The following is a 25,020-nucleotide window of genomic DNA, read 5'->3' as shown; positions in this document are numbered from 1 at the left end:
ATTTTATATGTAATACTCACTCATAGAAGTTAATTTAAAGAACCAATACAATGGCCTAGATGTTCAATAAAGGAGAAATAAAAGAAAATAATTTGCAATAAAATAGTACAGCTGGGTGTTCTTTGGAAGGAATGATGCTAAAGCTGAAACTCCAGTACTTTGGCCACCTCATGCGAAGAGTTGACTCATCGGAAAAGACTCTGATGCTGGGAGGGATTGGGGGCAGGAGGAGAAGGGGACGCCAGAGGATGAGATGGCTGGATGGCATCACCAACTCGATTGAGTGAACTCGATTGAGTCGGCATCACCGACTCACTTGAGTGAACTCTGGGAGTTGGTGATGGACAGGGAGGCCTTGCGTGCTGCGATTCATGGGGTCACAAAGAGTCGGACATGACTAAATGACTGAAGTGAACTGAACTGAACTGAGTACAGCTTTTATTTTCAATATGTAAGTGTGTAAGCACCACCATATAAAGGGGTGTATTAAGGCTGTCACCCACACTGTCTTGCATGTGGTCACTGGGAACACATACTGCCACGGGAGTATCAGGACAACTGTTATGCTACAAGCTGTGTTGCGGTGGGTGCTGTGACTTTTTGAAATGCTGAACTCTCAGTAAAATTTCAAAGACACAACGTACAATTTTCTCTTTGACTTACACGATGATTGCATTTTTGGAAAAGTCAGTGTCTACTAAGACTATACAAAAGCACTTTCTAGTTGGATGTAAAAGTGGAGTTGGGTTCCAAGCTCGGAAAGCTATAATCAAGTTTCTCACCTACATAACTGTCTGGTGGGACATGGAACAGTTGCACAGGAACACAGTTGTCTTCTGTGTTCCTGGCCTCCACCCACTCAATATAGGAACACCCAATCTCCACAATTCTCAAAAAAGAATTGGGCTTCCCTAGTGGCTCAGATGGTAAAGAACCTGTCTGCAATGCAGGAGACCTGGGTTTGATTCCCAAGTCAGCAAGATCTCTTGGAGAAGGAAACGATAACCCACTCCAGTACTCTTGCCTAGAGAATCCCATGGGCAGAGGAACCTGGCGGGCTGAGGTCCGTGGGATCGCAAAGAGCCAGACACGACAGAGCGACACTATTACACATTTCCAAGATGATCCCTAGGGGGCAGTAGCCCTCCACCAGTTAGATTTGATGACTTAAAAATGATTTTTCTCCAGGGTACATTTACAGGGGTAAGAGTGTTATTGGCAAGCAAGTGGCTATCATCCTATATGTGCGAGAAGGAAGTGGGCTAGGTTGCGGCCAAGCTAAGGGAAGCCAGCCTTTGTCTGGACTCATGCGAGGTTGTCCCCACACAGGGGCACAGAAGGAGGAGATTTGAGAGGTTGCTCTGCCACTTTGGCAGTCCTTGATGTTGGTGACTCAGTTATAAGGACACACACTGATATTTGACCTGAGTCTGCTAGAATCCAATAACTTAGAAGTGGATCTGCCAGAAAATACACAAAATGAATTTTTGGACGCTCCGCTGGAAACTGTGATCCGCGAAGGTAAGCGAGCTCCGTTTTCCAATCTCTCCGTCAAGACCGACTTCCCTGGAGCCTGTGTGCACGGGGACACTCTGAGACTTTCACACCGAGCCAAACCTTCCCACTAGCTTTCATCCTCTTGCTAAATGAGAAAATCGCTGCTGCTGGGGATTAAATGCTTCCCCACTACTAGGAAATTGTGACGGTGACTTGAGTTCGTGAATCATGCGGGGTTGCCGTGGGGACTCACAAAGACTCGGAGATGCACACCAAAGACAGACACCAAAAAACATGTTGGTGGTGGGGAGAGAAGTACCCTGTTTCCCCCATTTTGAGCAGTCTCTGTTTTAAAGCTGTAAATAATGTCTCCATCCCTTTCCAAATCATTTCCTTCTAGGCAACCTTCATATGATAACACATAGGTGCACGTTGTATTTTCCATCAGTGCCATTTGCAGCTGGGGACAGCTGATTCTCTTTTTTCTTTTTTGGCTGTGAATGGTCTTCACTGCTGTGCAGGCTTTTCTCTAGTTCTGGCGTGCGGGCTTCTCACTGCGGTGGCCTCTGTTGTCACGAGCATGGGCTGTAAGGTGTGCAGGCTTCAACAGCTGTGGCAGGTGGGCCCAGTGTTGCGGGTCCCAGACTCTAGAGCACAGTCTCAAAAGTTGTGGCGCCCAGGCTTAGCTGCTCTGAGGTATGTGGGATCTTCCCAGATCAGGGATGGAACCTGTGTCTCCTGCATTTGCAGGCAGATGCCTTACCACTGAGCCACCGGGAAGCCCGGGAGAGTTGATTCTAACCCACTTTGCTGTCACACATTCCTGTGAGAGTTTGGTGGCATGGCCCCCGTTCTGGGAAAGAGGTCACAGTTCGTTTCTTGCTGGTTCTTTAGGTGAAGCTCCTGGGAGAGCCAAGCTTGCCTCTCTGAACTCGGAAGTTTTCGTGCAGACCTTAGGCTGCCTCATGTGACTCTAAAAGAAGGATTCTTAGGAAGTCCTGAGCTGGCTGATGGCAGTATTTTAGACTGCTGCTGACTGATGATTCAGAGCCAGAGTCAGAGAAGATACATTATGATGATGTCTACCATGTCAGAGCTACCAACATTTAAAAATCTCTCATGAATGTGGTGGTGGTGGTTGTTTAGTCCCTGAGTCGTGTCCAACTCTTTGCGACCCCATGGACTGTGGCCCGCCAGGCTCCTCTGTCCACGGGATTCTCCAGGCAAGAACACTGGAGTGGGTTGCCATTTCCTTCTCCAGGGGATCTTCCCAACCCAGGAGTCGAACCCAGGTTTCCTGCACTCGGGCGAGTCTCCTGCATTGCAGGCGGGTTCTTTACCAACTGAGCCAACAGGGAAACCTGATGTAGATTTTGGGTTGGCCAAAAAGTTCCCTCGGGTTCTCCCCTGGCCAGCATGGAAGAACCCGAACGAACTTTTTGGCCAATCCGATGTACCCTGTTACCACACATTTTGCATTCCACACTGTGAAGTTAAGTTTGATTGTCACCCATTTAGGTCTTAACATGTTCTCCTGTGTCAAAAATCAATGGTTCTCAGTAATCTGGGGAGAAACATTTTTTTGAGAATGTTATGAGAGCTCACCAATAAGAAAGCACCTCTTCGTATATCCACAAAAGTTTGCAAACAATTTTAAGGGCTTTTCAGACCACAGAATCCCACACAAGGATCTCCTTGGGGTCCATGGACCTTGTATTTTAAATTCCAGAACACATACTTGTTGAGAGAGCTTTTATTTTGGGGGGATTCTTAATTTTGATAGCAATTGCCAGGTTTTTATTTGATTTTAAGCTAACATATATGACAAATTGCTTGTTGGAAGAGAGCAGAGATCATGGAAAAAAATAAATCTGCTCCAAAATTATGTATAATCTGTGTTTGTTCTCTGCAAACCCTTGGTGAGGAAAGAGGGAAATAGTTGAGAGAGGTGTTTATGACACTGGGCATTTGTAATGAGTTGTGGTTTGAACATCCCCAGAGCAGCTCACTCAGTCTCATTGCCTGGAATGATTTCTTCCAGTGTCTGGCCACTTGGAAAAGAGAGGCAGGATGGGACTTGGATTTGAACTACTAAATGAGGTGGGTTGGGAACTTGGCTTCCAGTGGCTCCCTTGTTGTTAGATGGTTGCTCTTGGGAGGGTAGGAAAGGAGAATGTATGTAATTGACTCTCAGCTCAAAGAGACATTTCCCTTAGGTTGGAGTTCTTCTGAAGCTTACTCCCTGGAAGGATGGTGCTTGGTCATCATTTATGCCCTTTGTCCAATTGCTTTATCCGGATCTGGAGTGGGTATCGGCCTCACAGAGAGAGAGTGTTGTTTGGGCTGAGCTGGAGGACTTCAAGGCCGGTTCTGAAAGTCTGGGCATTTTGGGAAAGAAAACCTGCAAATGATCTTGGCTAAGGTCACTTCATTGCTCAGGCTGTCGGTTTTCTCAATGTAAAAATAACTGAAGCAAGACTTAATCATCTCCATGGTTTACCCATTTGGCGATTTCATTCGATTCAACAAATATTTATGGAGAGCTATTTGCCAGGAATGTTCTAGGCACTTGGAAGGATCAGCAAACAAAACAAACAGAATTCACTGTCCCCCTGGAGGGCATGGGGTGTGGGCTTGGGAGGGGGGATTGGCATTGGCATTGTTCTTAAGGTGGTGGTTGGGTTGCAGAGATGGGCCAAAGCTTTCCAGGCAGACGGAAGAGCCAGGCTAAGGCCCTGAGGTTGGCATGACTGGGTGGAGAGGTGACGGGCAGTGTGCCCAGGGCTGTGGAAGTAGGTGGGGAGGGGGAGTAAGGTCAGGGACAAAACAGCAGGTGGGCGGAGCTCCGTGCATGCCCATGGAACTTGGGCTGGGTCTTGAGCCCCATCCATGAAGGACCCCCTGAGTACTGAACAGCCTGCAAAATATGCAGAGTAGAGGGTGCCCTGAAGAGCCCCACATCAATTCATCTATAAGGGAAAGATGAAAGTCACCTTTCTCTAGGTCACAATTGCTTTTAGTTCAGAATGATTGCAATGACTCTGATGCCCACTAGTAAAACTTCTGAGGCCCCAGAACTTTGCTCTCCTTCCATGAAATCCCCTACAAGGGGCTCCTGGGTGTCTCACATGTGCTTCAGATAACCACGTCAGTCCTCCTCACTCACCACGGCATGCTATTGCTTTGCTGTTCCCAAGTTCGTCAGTGTTGCTGAGAGCTTGGCATCGAGCACGGGGCGTTCTGGACTCGTTGCTCAGGGATCTTGGCCCGGGGTCAGCTGTCTGTCCTGAAAGCTGAGGACCCTGTCCTGAGGCTCTGACCCTCTTTCAGACCCTCTGCTGGGACCCTCCGGACAGAAGCCCCCTGAGTAGAGAGTACAGAGCGTGATCACTGAAGTCAGAAAAACAAACCTCCACATTGGATCAGTTTCACTATTTGAACTTTACAAGGAATTGGCTGTATAACTTGGGCTACTTACCCAAACCTTCTCCATGCGTAAAATGGGACTCGTAATAGCATCTTGTCTTCATGGCGCTTTTGTAAGGAGTGACTGACACAGTACACACAAAGCCCTTATCACAGTCTGTCACATAATATATGCTCAATAAACTTATTTCTTAAATCTTACGAATTCTCTGGAACAGTACTGATTTAAAATATTTTCACATGGTAACTTCAGAAACGGGTGTTAAGTACAAGCTCTTGCAATGTTTCCATGAAAAAAGTTGGTGATGTGCATGAAGAGACTCAACTTAATTTTATCCTATTATGCAGTAATCTTGTTTATTGGCTATGTGGTGGAAATTTTCAGAAGTGTGAACAAAGATATAAAAATGTTTATCAAAGTCTAATTATGGCATATACAAAGATAGAATAGTATGCAGCCATTAAAAATAAAGTTTACAGAGAATCTTCAATGACATGAGAAAATCCTTGTGACATAGATTTAAATGGAAAGGTCAAGAATTAAAATTATATATTTAGTGTACTACCTAACTTGATAAATTTATCTTCTGTTATAGATAAAAACTGAACCGGAATATGGATTAACATGTTAATAGTTCTTTCTGGGTGGTGGGATTACAGATGTTTTTAGTTGTTTCTTTGACTTTTCTGTAGTTTCTAAAATAAACATGGGTTACTTTTTTAAGCAGGAAAAAAAAAGCAATGCGTTTTATTTCTAATTTTATTTTTAAATCGTGTGGTAAGTGCATGCATACTTATCAGGCCATGTGTTTGGAATTTTATTTGGAAAGTATGGTTACAGTAAATATAGGTCAACTACTTTCCAAGATTTCTTAATTGGAAACTAAAAAAAAAAAAAAAAAACTTGAAAATAAATTATTTCCTGGACTAGTCTGGATGAGAAGAGAAAATAAAATTTTAAAGGAGATGGAATAATGCCTTCAGCATCCCCATGTACAAATAACTCTCCCCTTTTGGCCTTTGGGACAGTGTTGGGGTGGGGTTTCTTCTGTTTCTTTTTGAGAAACAGGTCTGAGGGCCAGAAGTCCATGTGGGCCAAGGGACAGACTTAGCCTGAGAGAAAAACAGCTGTCCTCGACTTTGTCACTGTATGTCAGTGTGACAACAGGAAAGGCGAAAGGGAATGACTCTTACCGGGAGTGGGAGCCCTTGGTGTGCATGACTAAAGCAGTCAACTGTATTTCCAAAAGTGTGCTTTATTTTTAGAGGCTCTCTAAGAGAAGAGCTTGTAATATATAAAAGTGGAATCATGAAATGGTGTGGTACAGGGCTTCTCAAACCTTAACGAATGTAGGAGTAACCTGGGCCCTTGGTTACTAGGCAGACTTTCCTTCAGAGGGGGTGGGCGAGGCCCCAGATCCTGCATTCTGTCCAACTCCCAGGTGATGTGAGTACTGCTGGCCGAGGACCACACCTTGTCCTGTGTGAAGGTACGCATATGTGTGCGCCTGTGTACTCGGTCATTTAGTTGTGTGACTCTGCAATTCTCTGAACCTTGACCGGGCAGGCTCCTCTGTCCATGGGGTTCTCCAGGCAAGAATCTTGGAGTAGGTAGGTTGCCATTTCCTCCCCTGGGGGATCTTCCTGACCCAAGGATGGAACCCACGTCTCCTGCATTTACAGGTGGATTCTTTGTCACTGAGCCACCAGGGAAGCCCCACACAAAGGTGTAGGATATCCCAAAGGCGTTGTATTTTGACAAGGAAGAGAGGAGGCAGGAACTGAGATGATGCCTTATCACTTCATGAAGATCTTCCCAGAGGACTATGGACCACGGTGCTAGATCAGGAGCTCTGAGCTTCCCTCTACCTCAGAATCAACCAGCGGATTTTTAGAAAACAGAGTGAGATGCCTGCGTTCCCCCTCGCAGAGATTTTTATTTAGTTGGTTCTCGGCGTTCCTTTTCAGTAGCTTTCCAGGTGGTTTTGATGAACAGTGAGGGTTAAGATCAAAACCACCTGGAGAGCTACTAAAAAAGGATCACCCAGGACCAGCTTCCCTGGCTCCTCTCTTACCTGCACTGGCTGGCCAGCTCAAGTCAGGGGTGTTTCTGTTTTTCCTGGCAGGGCCCGGGGCCCCTCTTATGTGCTCATGGGACACACTGGCTTGAGGCATTTTCTCAGTCTTCTGCATCTTGACTGCAGAAGTATCTTCAGGATAAGACTGAGGGCCCTGACTCAGCTCTCCCGCCCCACTGATAAGTCCATGTCACCTGTGCTCACCTCCTGATAGGCTCGGTAGACCCAAGGAGCAGCCATTTAGAAAGCGTTCATACATGAATTTGGAATCTGGCTTTTTTGTGACACCCAGTCAACACTCAGGAAGCTAGGGAAAGATTTGGATCACATTTCTGGCTCTGGATCTTGCCAGAAACTCCCAAAGATTCCAAAATTAAATTAATTTTCTTTTAGAGATGGAAGTTGATAAATGCTGAAAATTCAGCTCCCTTCCCTCTTTATTAGTAAAATGAAAATATCCGGAACAGAATAATTTAAGAAGCACACAAGAAAGTGGTTTAGATTCCAAAAGAATGCCTGCTCTGAGGCCCAGTGAAATAGCTTTAAAAAAAATGAATAATACCCCCACCTCACTGTATCTCACTGTGAGCACTGTTTGCTGAATCCATGGCAGGCAAGGCGCAAGCTGAAAGAGAATGCAAGGAGCTGTAGGAACTGCAGACGCGTTTATTCTCTCCTGGCTGGCACAGCAGCTGCAGCAGCAGACATAACAATATAACTTAGCAGCACAGTCACAAAGGCTTTTCCAGGTGGAGCTTGTGTCTGCTTCAGTTTAGTCCAGTTCAGTCACTCAGTCGTGTCCGACTCTTCGTGACCCCATGGTCTGCAGCACGCCAGGCCTCCCTGTCCATCACCAGCTCCCAAAGCTTGCTCAAAGTCATGTTTATCCAGTCAGTGGTGCCATCCAACCATCTATCCTTTGCCATCCCCTTCTCCTCCTGCCTTCAATCTTTCCAGCATCAGGGCTTTTTCAAATGAGTCAGTTCTTCGCATCAGGTGGCCAAAGTATTGGAGCTTATGCTTCAACATCAGTCCTTCCAATGAATATTCAGGACTGATTTCCTTGAGGATGGGCTGGTTTGGTCTGATTTGCTGTTCAAGGGACTCTCAAGAGTCTTCTCCAACACCACAGTTCAAAAGCATCAATTCCTAAACAGAAAATTAACAAGGAAACACAAACTTTAAATGATACAATAGACCAGTTAGACCTAATTGATATCTATAGGACATTTCATCCCAAAACAATGAATTTCACCTTTTTCTCAAGCGCACATGGAACCTTCTCCAGGATAGATCACATCCTGGGCCATAAAGCTAGCCTTGGTAAATTCAAAAAAATAGAAATCATTCCAAGCATTTTTTTCTGATCACAATGCAGTAAGATTAGATCTCAATTACAGGAGAAAAACTATTAAAAATTCCAACATATGGAGGCTGAACAACACGCTGCTGAATAACCAACAAATCACAGAAGAAATCAAAAAAGAAATCAAAATTTGCATAGAAACGAATGAAAATGAAAACACAACAACCCAAAACCTGTGGGACACGGTAAAAGCAGTTCTAAGGGGAAAGTTCATAGCAATACAGGCACACCTCAAGAAACAAGAAAAAAGTCAAATAAATAACCTAACTCTACACCTAAAGCAACTAGAAAAGGAAGAAATGAAGAACCCCAGGGTTAGTAGAAGGAAAGAAATCTTAAAAATTAGAGTAGAAATAAATGCAAAAGAAACAAAAGAGACCATAGCAAAAATCAACAAAACCAAAAGCTGGTTCTTTGAAAGGATAAATAAAATTGACAAACCATTAGCCAGACTCGTCAAGAAACAAAGGGAGAAAAATCAAATCAACAAAATTAGAAACGAAAATGGAGAGATCACAACAGACAACACAGAAATACAAAGGATCATAAGAGACTACTATCAACAATTATATGCCAATAAAATGGACAACGTGGAAGAAATGGACAAATTCTTAGAAAAGTACAACTTTCCAAAACTCGACCAGGAAGAAATAGAAAATCTTAACAGACCCATCACAAGCACGGAAATTGAAACTATAATCAAAAATCTTCCAGCAAACAAAAGCCCCGGTCCAGACGGCTTCACAGCTGAATTCTACCAAAAATTTAGAGAAGAGCTAACACCTATCCTGCTCAAACTCTTCCAGAAAATTGCAGAGGAAGGTAAACTTCCAAACTCATTCTATGAGGCCACCATCACCCTAATACCAAAACCTGACAAAGATCCCACAAAAAAAGAAAACTACAGGCCAATATCACTGATGAACATAGATGCAAAAATCCTTAACAAAATTCTAGCAATCAGAATCAAACAACACATTAAAAAGATCATACACCATGATCAAGTGGGCTTTATCCCAGGGATGCAAGGATTCTTCAATATCTGCAAATCAATCAATGTAATACACCACATTAACAAATTGAAAATAAAAAACCATATGATTATCTCAATAGATGCAGAGAAAGCCTTTGACAAAATTCAACATCCATTTATGATAAAAACTCTCCAGAAAGCAGGAATAGAAGGAACATACCTCAACATAATAAAAGCTATATATGACAAACCCACAGCAAACATTATCCTCAATGGTGAAAAATTGAAAGCATTTCCTCTAAAGTCAGGAACAAGACAAGGGTGCCCACTTTCACCATTACTATTCAACATAGTTCTGGAAGTTTTGGCCACAGAAATCAGAGCAGAAAAAGAAATAAAAGGAATCCAAATTGGAAAAGAAGAAGTAAAACTCTCACTATTTGCAGATGACATGATCCTCTACATAGAAAACCCTAAAGATTCCACCAGAAAATTACTAGAAATAATCAATGACTATAGTAAAGTTGCAGGATATAAAATCAACACACAGAAATCCCTTGCATTCCTATACACTAATAATGAGAAAACAGAAAGAGAAATTAAGGAAACAATTCCATTCACCATTGCAACGGAAAGAATAAAATACTTAGGAATATATCTACCTAAAGAAACTAAAGACCTATATATAGAAAACTATAAAACACTGGTGAAAGAAATCAAAGAGGATGCTAATAGATGGAGAAATATACCATGTTCATGGATTGGAAGAATCAATATAGTGAAAATGAGTATACTACCCAAAGCAATTTATAGATTCAACGCAATCCCTATCAAGCTACCAACAGTATTCTTCACAGAGCTAGAACAAATAATTTCACAATTTGTATGGAAATACAAAAAACCTCGAATAGCCAAAGCAATCTTGAGAAAGAATGGAACTGGAGGAATCAACCTACCTGACTTCAGGCTCTACTACAAAGCCACAGTTATCAAGACAGTATGGTACTGGCACAAAGACAAAAATATAGATCAATGGAATAAAATAGAAAGCCCAGAGATAAATACACACACATATGGACACCTTATCTTTGACAAAGGAGGCAAGAATATACAATGGATTAAAGACAATCTCTTTAACAAGTGGTGCTGGGAAATCTGGTCAACCACTTGTAAAAGAATGAAACTAGACCACTTTCTAACACCATACACAAAAATAAACTCAAAATGGATTAAAGATCTAAACGTAAGACCAGAAACTATAAAACTCCTAGAGGAGAACATAGGCAAAACACTCTCTGACATACATCACAGCAGGATCCTCTATGACCCACCTCCCAGAATATTGGAAATAAAAGCAAAAATAAACAAATGGGACCTAATCAACCTTAAAAGCTTCTGCACATCAAAGGAAACTATTAGCAAGGTGAAAAGACAGCCTTCAGAATGGGAGAAAATAATAGCAAATGAAGCAACTGACAAACAACTAATCTCAAAAATATACAAGCAACTCCGACAGCTCAACTCCAGAAAAATAAACGACCTAATCAAAAAATGGGCCAAAGAACTAAATAGACATTTCTCCAAAGAAGACATACAGATGGCTGACAAACACATGAAAAGATGCTCAACATCACTCATTATCAGAGAAATGCAAATCAAAACCACTATGAGGTACCATTTCACACCAGTCAGAATGGCTGCAATCCAAAAGTCTACAAATAATAAATGCTGCAGAGGGTGTGGAGCAAAGGGAACCCTCTTACACTGTTGGTGGGAATGCAAACTAGTACAGCCACTATGGAGAACAGTGTGGAGATTCCTTAAAAAACTGGAAATAGAACTGCCATACAACCCAGCAATCCCACTGCTGGGCATACACACTGAGGAAACCAGAAGGGAAAGAGACACGTGTACCCCAATGTTCATCGCAGCACTGTTTATAATAGCCAGGACATGGAAGCAACCTAGCTGTCCATCAGCAGATGAATGGATAAGAAAGCTGTGGTACATATACACAATGGAGTATTACTCAGCCATTAAAAAGAATACATTTGAATCAGTTCTAATGAGGTGGATGAAACTGGAGCCTATTATACAGAGTGAAGTAAGCCAGAAGGAAAAACATAAATACAGTATACTAACGTATATATATGGAATTTAGAAAGATGGTAACAATAACCCGGTGTACGAGACAGCAAAAGAGACACTGATGTACAGAACAGTCTTATGGACTCTGTGGGAGAGGGAGAGGGTGGGAAGATTTGGGAGAATGACATTCAAACATGTAAAATATCATATAAGAAACGAGTTGCCAGTCCAGGTTTGATGCACAATACTGGATGCTTGGGGCTAGTGCACTGGGACGACCCAGAGGGATGGTATGGGGAGGGAGGAGGGTTCAGGATGGGGAACACATGTATACCTGTGGCGGATTCATTTTGATATTTGGCAAAACTAATACAATTATGTAAAGTTTAAAAATAAAATAAAAATTAAAAAAAAAAAGAAAAAAAAAAAGCATCAATTCTTTGGCACTCAGCTTTCTTTATAGTCCATATCTCACAGCCATACATGACTACTGGAAAAACCATAGCTTTGACTAGATGGACTTTTGTTGGTAAAGTAATGTCTCTACTTTTCAGTATTCTGTCTAGGTTTGTCATAGCTTTTCTTCCAAGGAGTAAGCATCTTTTCATTTCATGGCTGCAGTCACCATTTGCAGTGATTTCGGAGCCCAAGAAAATGAAGTCTGTCACTGTTTCCATTGTTTCCCCATCTATTTGCCATGAAGTGATGGGACTGGATGACATGATCTTAGGCTTTTGAATGTTGAGTTTTAAGCCAGCTCTTTCACTCTCCTCTTTCACTTTCATCAAGAGGTTGTTTAATTCCTCTTCTCTTTCTGCCATAAGGGTGGTGTCATCTGCATATCTGAGGTTATTGATATTTCTCCTGGCAATCTTGATTCCAGCTTGTGCTTCATCCAGCCCGGCATTTCATATGATGGACTCTGCATATGACAATATATTGCCTTGATGTATTCCTTTCCCAGTTTGGAACAAGTCCATTGTTCCATGTCCAGTTCTAATTGTTGCTTCTTGACGTGCATACAGGTTTTTCAGGAGGCAGGTAAGGTGGTCTGGTATTCACATCTCTTGAAGAATTTTCCACAGTTTGTTGTGATCCACACAGTCAAAGGCTTTAGCGTAGTCCATGAATCAGAAGTACATGTTTTTCTGGAATTCTCTTGCTTTTTCAATGATCCAGTGGATGTTGGCAATTTGATCTCTGGTTCCTCTGGCTTTTCTAAGCCCAGCTTGAACATCTGGAACTTCTGATTCATGTATTGTTGAAGCCTCACTTGGAGAGTTTTGAGCATTACTTTTCTAGTCTGTGAGATGAGTGCAATTGTGCAGTAGTTTGAACATTTTTGGCATTGCCTTTCTTTGGGATTGGAATGAAAACTGATCTTTTCCAGTTCTGTAGCCACTGCTGAGTTTTCCACATTTGCTGGCATATTGAGCACAGCACTTTCATAGCATCATCTTTTAGGATTTGAAATAGCTCAGCTGGAATTCCATCACCTCTGCTAGCTTTGTTCATAGTGATGTTTCCTAAGGCCCACTTGACTTTGGACTCCAGGATGTCTGGCTCTAGGTGAGTGATCATACCTTCATGATTATCTGGGTCGTTAAGATCTTTTTTGTATAGTTCTGTGTATTCTTGCCACCTCTTCTTAATATCTTCTGCTTCTGTTAGGTCAATACCATATCTGTCCTTTATTGTATCCTTATTTGCATGAAATGTTCCCTTGGTAGCTCTAATTTTCTTGAAGAGATCTCTAGTTTTTCCCATTCTATTGTTTTCCTCTATTTTTTTTACCTTGATCACTGAGGAAGGCTTTCTTATCACTCCTTGCTATTCTTTGGAACTCTCCATTCAGTTGGATTTCTCTTTCCTTTTCTCCTTTGCCTTTCACTTCTCTTCTTTTCTCAGCTATTTGTAAGGCCTCCTCAGACAACCATTTTGCCTTTTTGCGTTTCTTTTTCACGGGGATGATTTTGGTCACCACCTCTTTACAAACCTTCATCCAGAGTTCTTCAGGCACTCTATCTATCAGATCTAATCCCTTGAATCTATTTGTCACCTCCACTGTATAATCATAAGGGATTTGATTTCGGTCATACCTGAATGGTCTAGTGGTTTTCCCTACTTTCTTCAATTTCAGTCTGAATTTGCAATAAGGAATTCATGATCTGAGCCACAGTCAGCTCCCGGTCTTGTTTTTGCTGACTGTATAGAGCTTCTCCATCTTTGGCTACAAAGAATATAATCAATCTGATTTTGGATTGACCATCTGGTGATGTCCATGTGTAGAGTCATCTCTTGTGCTGCTAAAAGAGAGTGTCTGCTATGACCAGTTCATTCTCTTGGCAAAACTCTGTTAGCCTTTGCCCTGCTTCATTCTGTACTCCACAGCCAAATTTGCCTGTTATTCCAGTTATTTCTTGACTTCCTACTTTTGTATTCCAGTTCCCTATGATGAAAAGGATTATTTTTTTGGGTATTAGTTCTAGAAGGTCTTGCAGTTCTTCATGGAACCATTCAACCTCAGCTTCTTCAGCATTACTGGTTGGGGCATAGACTTGGATTACTGTGATATTGAATGGTTTGCCTTGGAAATGAAGGGAGATCATTCTGTCATTTTTGAGACTGCACCCAAGTACTGCATTTTGGATTCTTTTGTTGACTATGAAGGCTACTCCATTTCTTCTAAGGGATTCTTGCCCACAATAGTGGATATAATGGTCATCTGAATTAAAGTCACCCATTCTGGTCCATTTTAGTTCGCTGATTCCTAAAATGTCGGTGTTCACTCTTGCTATCTCCTGTCTGATCACTTCCCTGGTGGCTCAGCTGGTAAAGAATCCACCCGCAATGCACGAGACCTGGGTTTGATCCCTGGGTTGGGAAGACCCCCTGGAGAAGGGAACGGCTGCCCACTCCAGTACTCCGGCCTGGAGAGTTCCATGGACAGCGTGGTCCATGGGGTGGCAAAGAGCCACGACTGAACTGCTTTCACTCACCGACTCGCACAGTTTACCTTGATTCATGGACCTAACATTCCAGGTTCCTATGCAATATTATGCTTTACAGAATTAGACTTCACTGCCATCACCAGTCACATCCACAACTGGGCGTTGTTTTTGCTTTGGCTCAGCCTCTTCATTCTTTCTGGAGCTGTTTCCCCACTGTTCTCCAGTAGCATATTGGGCACCTACTGACCTGGGAAGTTCATCTTTCAGTGTTGTATCTTCTTCCCTTTTCATATTGTTCATGTGCTTCTCAGGGCAAAATACTGAAGGGTTTACCATTGTCTTCTCCAGTGGACCACATTTTGTCAGAATTCTCCACCGTGACCAGTCTGTCTTGGGTGGCCCTGCACAGCATGGCTCGTAGTTTCATTGAGTTAGACAAGGCTGTGATCTGTGTGATCAGTTTGGTTAGTTTTCTGTGATTGTGGTTTTCATCCTGTCTGCCCTCTGATGGAGAAGGATAAGAGGCTTGTGGAAGCTTCCTGATGAGAGGGACTGACTCTGGGGACAAAAGTAGCCCATGGCCAAGCGAGGGCCAAGCCCATGCACCGTGCTATAAGTGATCTTAGCTGTTACATGTTCAGTATTTACAAAACATGGAGCGAAAGCAAGAGGTTGTGGGGATAACAGAGCCTGACGCCACCATCTTGGCTAATTTGCTCTTTTGCTACAACCCGAAACTGACAACTAACTTTGGAGACAGATGGTCAGAAAGGAGAAATATTCAGTTTTCTCATTTACAAAAGAAAAGTCATGTAAAAATGAGAATTGTAAAGTTGTCAGAGGTGTTTATCTTTGGGTTAAGGCCAAATCAGAGTAAGATTGCTTGAAGTGAGTTCTTATTTATTTGTTTCTCTAGCTTGTTATCTATTTATATTGTGGTGAAAGCATATCAAGTTAAATTTACGACCTTAGACTTTTGTCGTGTACAGTTCAGAAATGTGCATTCACGTTATTGTAAAACAGATTTCTAGAACTTTCTCCTCTTGTAAAACTGAAACTCCAGAGCCATTGAACATGAGTTCCCTCTCCTCTAGCTCCTGGCAATCACCATTCTACTTTTTATTTCTGTGATTTTGACTCATTTATATACTTCATATCAGTGGAATCAGCCTTTTGGTGATTGGCTTACCTCAAAAGAGTTTATTTTTTAATGAACACTTTCAGAAATAGTCTCCAGATCAGCAGGAATTAGCTAACAAATAACTGAAAAACTTTCAGGATGCTGTCTTGAGCTGCAGGCTGGCTGTGTAGAAGGAAAGAGAGTGATTGACACAAGGTGAGCCTGGTCGGTGGGCCTGGCATGGGGCAGGTGCTGCCATGAGTGAACCAGGCATGCAATGTCATGAGTGACAGGGACAGTAGGTGTTGGTAAAAGGAAGATTCTGGGTTGGAATGCAGTAAAATGCTTCTTTTAAAGGCAAATGAATGAAAAGAAAGCAGGGCCTGGGATTATTTTAATAAGCACACCAAATGGGTGCTAACACAGAGTGATTCTGGTTCATTTGACACCTCAGCCGCTTGAAGGTCACTTCAAAACTCTCCAGAAGGGCACAGCCTTTCTGCAGTGGAATGTTTTCACTGTGACTTGTAAAGTCACAACAGAACTTGGTATACAACCTCAAAACTAGTTATGTAGTTGGAAAGAGTGGTATGATTTTCCCTTTCTGCTTTGACCACAAAGGTGCCATTTTTAAGCTTCCCAAAGAGAGCGCTATAGAGGTGGAGCCTGACTGTTGTGTGGCCAGCTAACGGGCCATGGGACAGTAATGCTGGTGGGCATGGGCTTAGCATTAGAGCCACCCTGCTATTTTAGGTGGGCTTTCCAGGTGGCGCTAGTGGTAAAGAGCCTACTTGCCACTGCAGGAGACACAAGAGATGCAGGTTTGATACCTGGGTCAGGAAGATCCCCTGGAGGAGGGCATGGCAACCCACTCCAATATTCTTGCCTGGAGAATCCCATGGACAGAGGAGCCTGGTGGGCTACAGTCCACAGGGTTGTAAAGAGTCGGACACGACTGAAGCAACTTAACATGCATGCATACTATTTTAGGTGAGGTTGCAAGTCAACAAATAGCAGATCTTGAAGGACAAATGGCCTCCCTGCTTCTTTGGCAAAGTGCAGAGACTCAGAAGGTGAGTTCCTGGTATGAACACCAGTTAAATATTTCTTGACCAAGCCCAGCGACCCTGACTTGACCAGAGTGATGGCTTAGATGTCAGGAGGGTTAGTCTTTTGGAGGTCAGTGTCTGAAGCCATGCGATTTGGTGGGCAGAGACATTGCAGACAGAAAGGGAATAGGAAACAGCTTACAGGGTACCAGAAAGCAGAGGTGGGAAGTTAGGAAGGACAATCAGATGTGCATTGTGTGAAAGGAGCGGAGAGAGAGGGGCTATCATTCGGATTGTGGTTATTTTCCCAAAGGTCACGAGGGCACTCACATCGAGTTCAGCTTTGAACACTGGAAAGGGTGACGAACCATAATATTATAAAGTAAACACTGCATGGTGATGGACAGGGAGGCCTGGCGTGCTGCGATTCATGGGGTTGCAGAGAGTCAGACACGACTGAGCGACTGAACTGAACTGAACTGTATGTCGCTTTGCCCTCTGGCTCTGCCACTGGGATGGAAGGAAGTCAAAGGGGATGGAGAGCTTGAAGTTGTTGGGTTAGACCCACAACCATAGCAACACAGGACTGGTCTGGGTAGCGATTCCAACATTGTAACTACCAATACAAGAAGGCGTCTCTGAAACAATTGGGGAAATTTAAATATAAAGTGGATACTAACTGGTAATAGGGAAGCCTCGGTGATTTTGTTAGGTGTGACTGTTAAGGCAATCATGGAAAAATTCATGCTATCAGTTAGATGTCTTCTGAAATATCGACATGCAAAATGGCATGATACATGAGATATGCTTTATTTTTTTTCATTTGAGATGTTATTATTTTGGTTATTATTACTCTACCAATTTTTTAAAAACTGGAGTACAATTGCTTTTCAATATTGTATTAGTTTCTGCTGTACAATGAAGTGATTTAGCTATAAGTATACATATATCCCCTTCCTCTGGAGCCTTACTCCACCCCTGGAGGTCATGGCCGAGGCCCCGGGCTGGACTCCCTGTGTTATACGGCAGTTTCCCACTAGCTCTGTATTTCACATATGATAGTGTATATATGTTCGGAGAAGGCAATGGCAACCCATGGACGGAGGAGCCTGGTAGGCTGCAGTCCATGGGGTCGCTAAGAGTCAGACATGACTGAGTGACTTCACTTTCACTTTTCACTTTCATGCATTGGAGAAGGAAATGGCAACCCACTCCAGTGCTCTTGCCTGGAGAATCCCAGGGACGGGGGAGCCTGGTGGGTTGCTGTCTATGGGGTCGCACAGAGTCAGACACGACTGAAGCGGCTTAGCAGCAGCAGCAGCAGTGTGCATATGTTAATGGTGCTTTTTCAATTTGTCCCGCCCTTTCCTTCCCCCCACTGCATCCACGGTGCATTTTCCATGACTGCATCTTGAGATATATTTTAAAATAGTTCAGAAAAAAAGTATATATATGTGTGTGTGTGAGAGAGAGAGAGACAGAGAGTGAGAAAGGTGGAAAAGGCAAACAAAGATCAGTAAAATATTGGGATTGTTAAATATTATTAAAATTGAACAGTGGGCAAAGGAGAACTCATCCTCTAGTTTTCTCTCTTGTTTATGTTTGAGATTTTCCATAATAAGAATGTCTCCCTCCCTTGAAAATGTTGGTATTGATTTAATTACACAAAAGCATCAGCACATTAACTCCAGGACCCTCTAGACCGCACATCACACTTGGGAACTTGGAGCCACACATTCCGTTGGCCTGACTCAATGGAATGCACAGCACACTGTAAACAGATCTGGGTTTATGGCTCTGAGAGATGCTTCCATGGATACAAGTCTGTACAGTCAGCCTGGAAGGTAGAGGCCTCTTCTCTCTGCTGGAGATGTGTTTATTCTTTTGCAATTAACATTCTTTCAAAGATCAATGTGTGATACAATTTGCCCGGGGGTCTATATTTTACAGGCAGTGTAGGCATTCACCTTTGGTGGCCCAGGAGGCCTGTCTACATTGGGTCAATCAAGTGAAATTTCTAGACTGACTCAGCATCAGCAAATAAAGGAGATGGGCAGGTGGCTCAGGGGCCTGGGCAAGACTTCCTGGGAAGTGAATAGCTCTTCTTGTTCCCAAAGGCCCCTAGCAGGAGGAGGTCTTCTGGTGGGTGCAACCTGGCCATTTTCAGCCTTTTTCCTCATCTCCAGTCAGTTCAGTTCAGTTCAGTTGCTCAGTTGTGTCTGACTCTTTGAGACCCCATGGACTGCAGCATGCCAGGCCTCCTTGTGCATCACCAACTCCCGGAGCCTACTCAAACTCAAATCCATCGCGTTGGTGATGCCATCCAACCATCGCATTTCCAGTAGTCATCCGTTTTTCCAGTAGTCATGCACAGTTGTGAGAGTTGGACCAGGAAGAAGTTGAACCAAGAAGAAGAGTTGGACCAGAAGCATCAATTCTTTGATGCTTTCAAACTGTGGTGTTGGATAAGAGTCTTGAGTGCCCTTTGGACAGCAAGGAGATCAAATCAGTCAATCCTAAAGGAAATCAACCCTAAATATTCATTGGAACATTGGAACAACTGATGGTGAAGCTGAAGATCCAACCCTTCAGCCATCTATTGGGAAAAGCCGACTCGTTGGAAAAGACCCTGATGCTGTTGCAGAGAAGAAGCCAATTCTGACTGCATGTTGGAACTGTTTCTTTGATTTGCTTTTTGTTGCTTTATAATCATGAATAACGGTCTGCCTCAGAGCATCCTGCCCCTCTGTGAAACTGCCCCTGACTGTGAAACTACAGAGCCTTTGTTCAGAAGTTGTCCGCCTGCGGATGGCAGGAAGGAAGAAATGAACACATCCTCTGCCTGAGGTTTGCCATTCTAAGAGATGTTTGCAAGGTTAATGGCCCTTTTACCTTGCTTCCTCACCTCCCTCCATCTCTGAGCTATAAAACAACCTGGCATCCACCCCATAAGACAGTTATTTTAAGGTACCAGCCTGCCATCTTCTCTGTCAGCTGGGTCCCTGATTAAAGCCTCTTCCTTGCCTCAACCCTCTTCTCTTGGATTCATTGGCCTGTTGTGTGGTGAGCAGAGTGAGCCTGGACTTGGTAACAATGCTGGGAAAGACCGAGGGCAGGAGGAGAAGGGGCGGCAGAGGATGAGATGGTTGGATGGCATCACCGACTCAATGGACATGAGTTTGAGCAAGCTCTGGGAGACGATGAATGACAGGGTAGCCTGGTGTACTGCAGCCACACAGCATCGGACGCAGCTTAGAGACTGAACAACCAGCTCATTTCCACCTCCCTCTGAGCCAGGTGAAAAATCAGCCTGGTTCCTTTCTGACCCTTAGGATGTACTGCTGAAGGCCACTCAACGTTTTCCATCTGTCCTTTTTCTTTCCCTGCTTTGGAAACTGTGGTCCCTTTTGCTCCCTTTAGAGTTTTATCTGAATTGCTGGCATTTCTCTGGTTGCAGGGCCTAGCCCAGCTGGGCCCAGCAGACACTTACATCCTGGCATCTAGTAATTTATTTTTATGAGTAACCTAGCCAGGAACACTTGAAAAACATGAAAATTTCCAATATACAGTATTACTATTGAAACAGGCTCTAAAGCTTCAATTCATATTTTGCCTTTATTTGCAGGCTAAGGAGTCTTCACTGGATAAATCATAGACTTCTAATTAGTAGGAACCTTAGGGAATATTTATTCCAGTGCCACTGTGAGTGCCCCAATCTATCCATGCATCAGATAGATCAAGTGCTTAACTCGTGACCAGTTTCATGATTGCAGCCAACTTTTTGCAACCCCGTGGACTGTAGCCTACTAGGCTCCTCTGTCCATGGGATTCTCCAGGAAAGAATAATAGAGTAGGTTGCTGTTCCCTTCTCAGGGGATCTTCCCGACTCAGGGATCGAACCCAGTTCTCCTGCATTGCAGGCAGATTCTTTACCATCTGAGCCACCAGGGATGCCCCTAGGGGTGAAAAGGTGATGTTTATATAAAATCACGTCCAGTGGGCACAAATGAATTCTAACTTACAATAGGCGGATGGTGTAGAAATTAAGCTGCCTGAATTTAGCATAGGTTGCAGGATACAGAGAAAGGCTCAGTTTTTGTCCACTATTTTTGTATTCTAATGTCTCTTCACAATCAATCACTGTATGCACAGTTTTTTCTTATAATATTTATTTCATTATTTCACCATATAGACAATAGCTTTCAAAGTTCTACTGTTTGCATATAAAGAAAGGAATGGCTCTGTCACTTCTGGTTGAACAAATTAGGAACTTTTACAAAATTCTTGGCAGTAGAAATACAATATGCTTAAAAGCTGGTGGAGACAGGTTTTAAAGTTTACGTGTTATAAACATTATTAAACCATTTATCTGAAAGTTAATCCAGTAAAATAAACCACATTTTTCTTAAGCATATCTTTGAATACTAAAAGGCCAAAACTATACTCAAGAACTAAGTATTAAATTATCTTTATTTTTGCTATTTGTTAAGAAACCATTCAGCTGTTTTGGAGCAGATATTTGTCTGAAAACATAAGTCACAACTGGCTATTTAAAGCTTTTCTTCATGCTTATTTTTATGTTATTTTTTTCTTCATGTTTTCTGGCCTTGACTTTATTTCTCTTGTACTTTTTGTTGGGCTTCCCAGGTGGTACCAGTGGTAAAGAACCCGCCTGCCAATGCAGGAGACCTAAGAGATGCTGGTTTGATCCCTGGGTCAGGAAGATCCCCTGGAGGAAGGCACCACAACCCACTCCAGTGTTCTTGCCTGGAGAATCCCAGGGACAGAGGCGCCTGGAGGGCTACAGTCCTCGGGCTCCAAAGAGCCGGACAAGTTGACAAAGTATGTATGTGCTCTTTGTCAACAGGTTTGTGCAGCTAAATCAGACGTCAGCTAAGGATTTCCCCTGAAGATTCATACGTGAATGAAGAAACAAGTTTTCTAATTGAATTGGAATTGTCTATAGATTAATAAATTGGTATATGCATGTATCTGTCTAAGTGTAAGTTTAACCTTGGAGTTAAGTTTAAAGAAGGAGAAATTCGCCAGTCAGAATGGCTGCGATCCAAAAGTCTTCAAGCCATAAATGCTGGAGAGGGTGTGGAGAAAAGGGAACCCTCTTACACTGTTGGTGGGAATGCAAACTAGTACAGCCACTATGGAGAACAGTGTGGAGATTCCTTAAAAAACTGGAAATAGGACTGCCTTATGACCCAGCAATCCCACTGCTGGGCATACACACTAAGGAAACCAGAATTGAAAGAGACACGTGTACCCCAATGTTCATCGAAGCACTGTTTATAATAGCCAGGACATGGACGAAACCTAGATGTCCATCAGCAGATAAATGGATAAGAAAGCTGTGGTACATATACACAATGGAGTATTACTCAGCCATTAAAAAGAATAGATTTGAATCAGTTCTAATGAGGTGGTGTAACTGGAGCCTATTATACAGAGTGAAGTAAGCCAGAAAGAAAAACACCAATACAGTATGCTGCTGCTGCTGCTAAGTCGCTTCAGTTGTGTCTGACTCTGTTTGACCCCATAGACGGCAGCCCACCAGGCTCCCCCATCCCTGGGATTCTCCAGGCAAGAACACTGGAGTGGGTTGCCATTTTCTTCTCCAATGCATGAAAGTGAAAAGTGAAAAGTGAAAAGTGAAAGTGAAGTCGCTCAGTCATGTCCAACCCTCAGCGACCCCATGGACTGCAGCCTTCCAAGCTCTTCTGTCCATGGGATTTGCCAGGCAAGCATACTGGAGTGGGGTGCCATTGCCTTCTCCGCCAATACAGTATACTAACACATATATATGGAATTTAGAAAGATGGTAACAATAACCCTGTATACGAGATAGCAAAAGAGACACTGATGTACAGAACAGTCTTTTGGACTCTGTGAGAGAGGGAGAGGGTGGGATGATTTGGGAGAATGGCATTGAAATATATATAATATCATATATGAAACGAGTCGCCAGTCCAGGTTCAATGCACGATACTGGATGCCTGGGGCTGGTGCACTGGGACGACCCAGAGGGATGGTATGGGGAGGGAGGAGAGAGGAGGGTTCAGGATGGGGAACACATGTATACCTGTGGCAGATTCATTTTGATATATGGCAAAACCAATACAATATTATAAAGTTAAATAAAATAAAATTAAAATAAAAATAAAAAGGTGAAATTTATCCCTAACATTGCCCTTCTTATCCCTAGATGATGGTGAAGGTTAAAAGGCATCAGATAAATCCCCACCTATGTGTTGGCTAACCAACAAAATTGCCCTCAATAAGGGAACACTTTCGTCAGTTCAGGGGCACAGTCTGTAGGACAGTGGGTCCTAGTAACTTTCCATCGTATCCTTCTAATCACATTCCCTTGGTGGTAACTCTCTCACCTGCCTGTACAGGTTTCTAACAGCTGATTGTAGAGTGCTGTGTATAGCTGTATGCTGCTGCTGCTGCTGCTAAGCGCTTCAGTCGTGTCCAATTCTGTGCGACCCCATAGATGACAGCCCACCAGGTTCCCCCATCCCTGGGATTCTCCAGGCAAGAACATTGGAGTGGATTGCCATTTCCTTCTCAAATGCATGAAAGTGAAAAGTGAAAAGTGAAAGTGAAGTCCCTCAGTCATGTCCGACTCTTAGCGACCCCATGGACTGCAGCCCACCAGGCTCCTCCATCCATGGGATTTTCCAGGCAAGAGTACTGGAGTGGGGTGCCATTGCCTTCTCCGTATAACTGCATACAACAATGTAACTGCAATGATCTCGATGACTATTCCATCAAGATTTCGAGTGCTCTGTGCTGGTGACAAGAAGATAGATAAGACAGAATGACTGTTCTCCAGAAGCTTCAGTCAACTTGAGAGGATGAACAGATTAAAGTAGTGTGCTAAGTGAACTAACTAAGGATACACTTTTCCTCTCCTTCACCATGAATGTGAGAGTTGGGATTTCTATATTCAAAGACAAGGTACCAAAGACTATGGTTGGTGTTAGCATCTCAGGGGAGATATGACCTAAGCTAGGGTGGCACTGCCAATACCATCACAAGTGAACACAGGCAAAAAATGTTTAAAATGAGGTAGAGCATAAGACCTCAAGGCAAGATGGCCACTGCCATCCTGAAGGGGAAGAAATTTGGGGTCGGATTCCTTTGAGAGTGAGACTTTCCAGGGTTGCAGTCCCAGAAGGTTCCTCCTCCCATCAGGAAGGCAGGGAGTGGGCTGAGGTTTTTTTTTTAATATTTATTTATATTTATTGATTTATTTGGCTGTGCCAGGTCTTAGTTGCAGCAGGTGGGATCTTCGATCTTTGTTTCAGCACGTGGGATCTTTCGTTGTGGCATGCAGATCCACAGTTGCTGCTTGCAGGATCTGGTTCCTTGACCAGGGATCGAACCCTGTATTGTGAGCACGGAGTCTTAGCCACTAAACCACTAGGAAGTCCCTGGGCTGAGTGTTTAAGTGTGAATTTCATTTCAAGAGCCAAGAAAGAGAAATTGTACCTTTTATAGGTGAGATTGGCTGTAAGGAACAAATTTGTAAGGATAGGATAAGAACAAACAGGTTGATCAGAAAGGTCAGGAATTTTAAATACCCGGAATATCTGGCTTGGGTGTTTGGCTTTTATTCCATTGAGGAAAGACAGGAGCGGGAGACACTGGATGTGGGATCCCAGTTACAGAGCTCTGTGACCTAGTGGTAATGACACACACACCAGAGACTGAACTGTGACAGAAGACATGAAATGGAAGGGATAGATAGATGGGAGATATTTTGAAAAAATAACGAAAAGAGTTGGTTGTCCAACTAGATATGGAGGTTCAGGGAAGTTAGGAGGTAAAGAAGAGTCTAAGATTTGTCCCTGGGGAATCATTAAGAGGCACCGTGCCTCCGACAGAAACTAGTGACATTATAGGGGTGGGCAGGGAGCTGGATTCTGTGATGAGATAATGATGAACTTAGTTTCAGTGTTAATTTTAAAGCAATGTCAGGTCATCCAATGAGCTATGTGACCAGAGAGCCATTAGAGATGCAAGAATGGAAACCGGGACAGAGGGCTAGGCTTGATATTCAGATCCTTGTGGGAGAAGAAGGTGCTGTCTAGAGCCATCTCACTATGCATTCATCTACCCATGCGTGTATGTACATGTGTTCGTTCAGTTCAATCATTCAGTCGTGTCCGACTCTTTGTGACCCCATGGACTGCAGCTCTCCAGGCTTCCCTGTCCATCACCAACTCCCGGAGCTTGTTCAAACTCATGTCCATCGCCTTGGTGATGCCATTCAAACATCTCATCTTCTGTTGTCCCCTTCTCCTGCCTTCAATCTTTCCAAGCAACTCATTGACTTATTCATTGGCTCTCCATTCACACATTAATGTATTTGCTTTTCATTTATCCATCCATTAATTCCTCATATGCTTATTAGAATCCTTGCTGGGTGCCAGGTATCATGATGCTCTTGAGAAA

At 43.2% G+C, this 25,020-nt stretch overlaps 1 long non-coding RNA gene across 1 annotated transcript; it reads left to right on the top strand.

The window, feature by feature from the left end:
* Positions 1-1,289: 1,289 nt before the first annotated feature.
* On the top strand, positions 1,290-21,537 carry LOC138989240 (uncharacterized). Its single transcript, XR_011465484.1, has 3 exons — positions 1,290-1,521; positions 16,490-16,572; positions 21,196-21,537. It is a non-coding gene; the product is annotated as an uncharacterized lncRNA (long non-coding RNA).
* Positions 21,538-25,020: the final 3,483 nt, after the last annotated feature.

The sequence above is a fragment of the Bos mutus genome, chromosome 9 (genome assembly GCF_027580195.1).
Source record: "Bos mutus isolate GX-2022 chromosome 9, NWIPB_WYAK_1.1, whole genome shotgun sequence".
NCBI lineage: Eukaryota > Metazoa > Chordata > Mammalia > Artiodactyla > Bovidae > Bos > Bos mutus.
The sequence above is the reverse complement of the archived record's forward strand: the minus strand, read 5'-3'. Positions and strand labels throughout refer to the sequence as shown.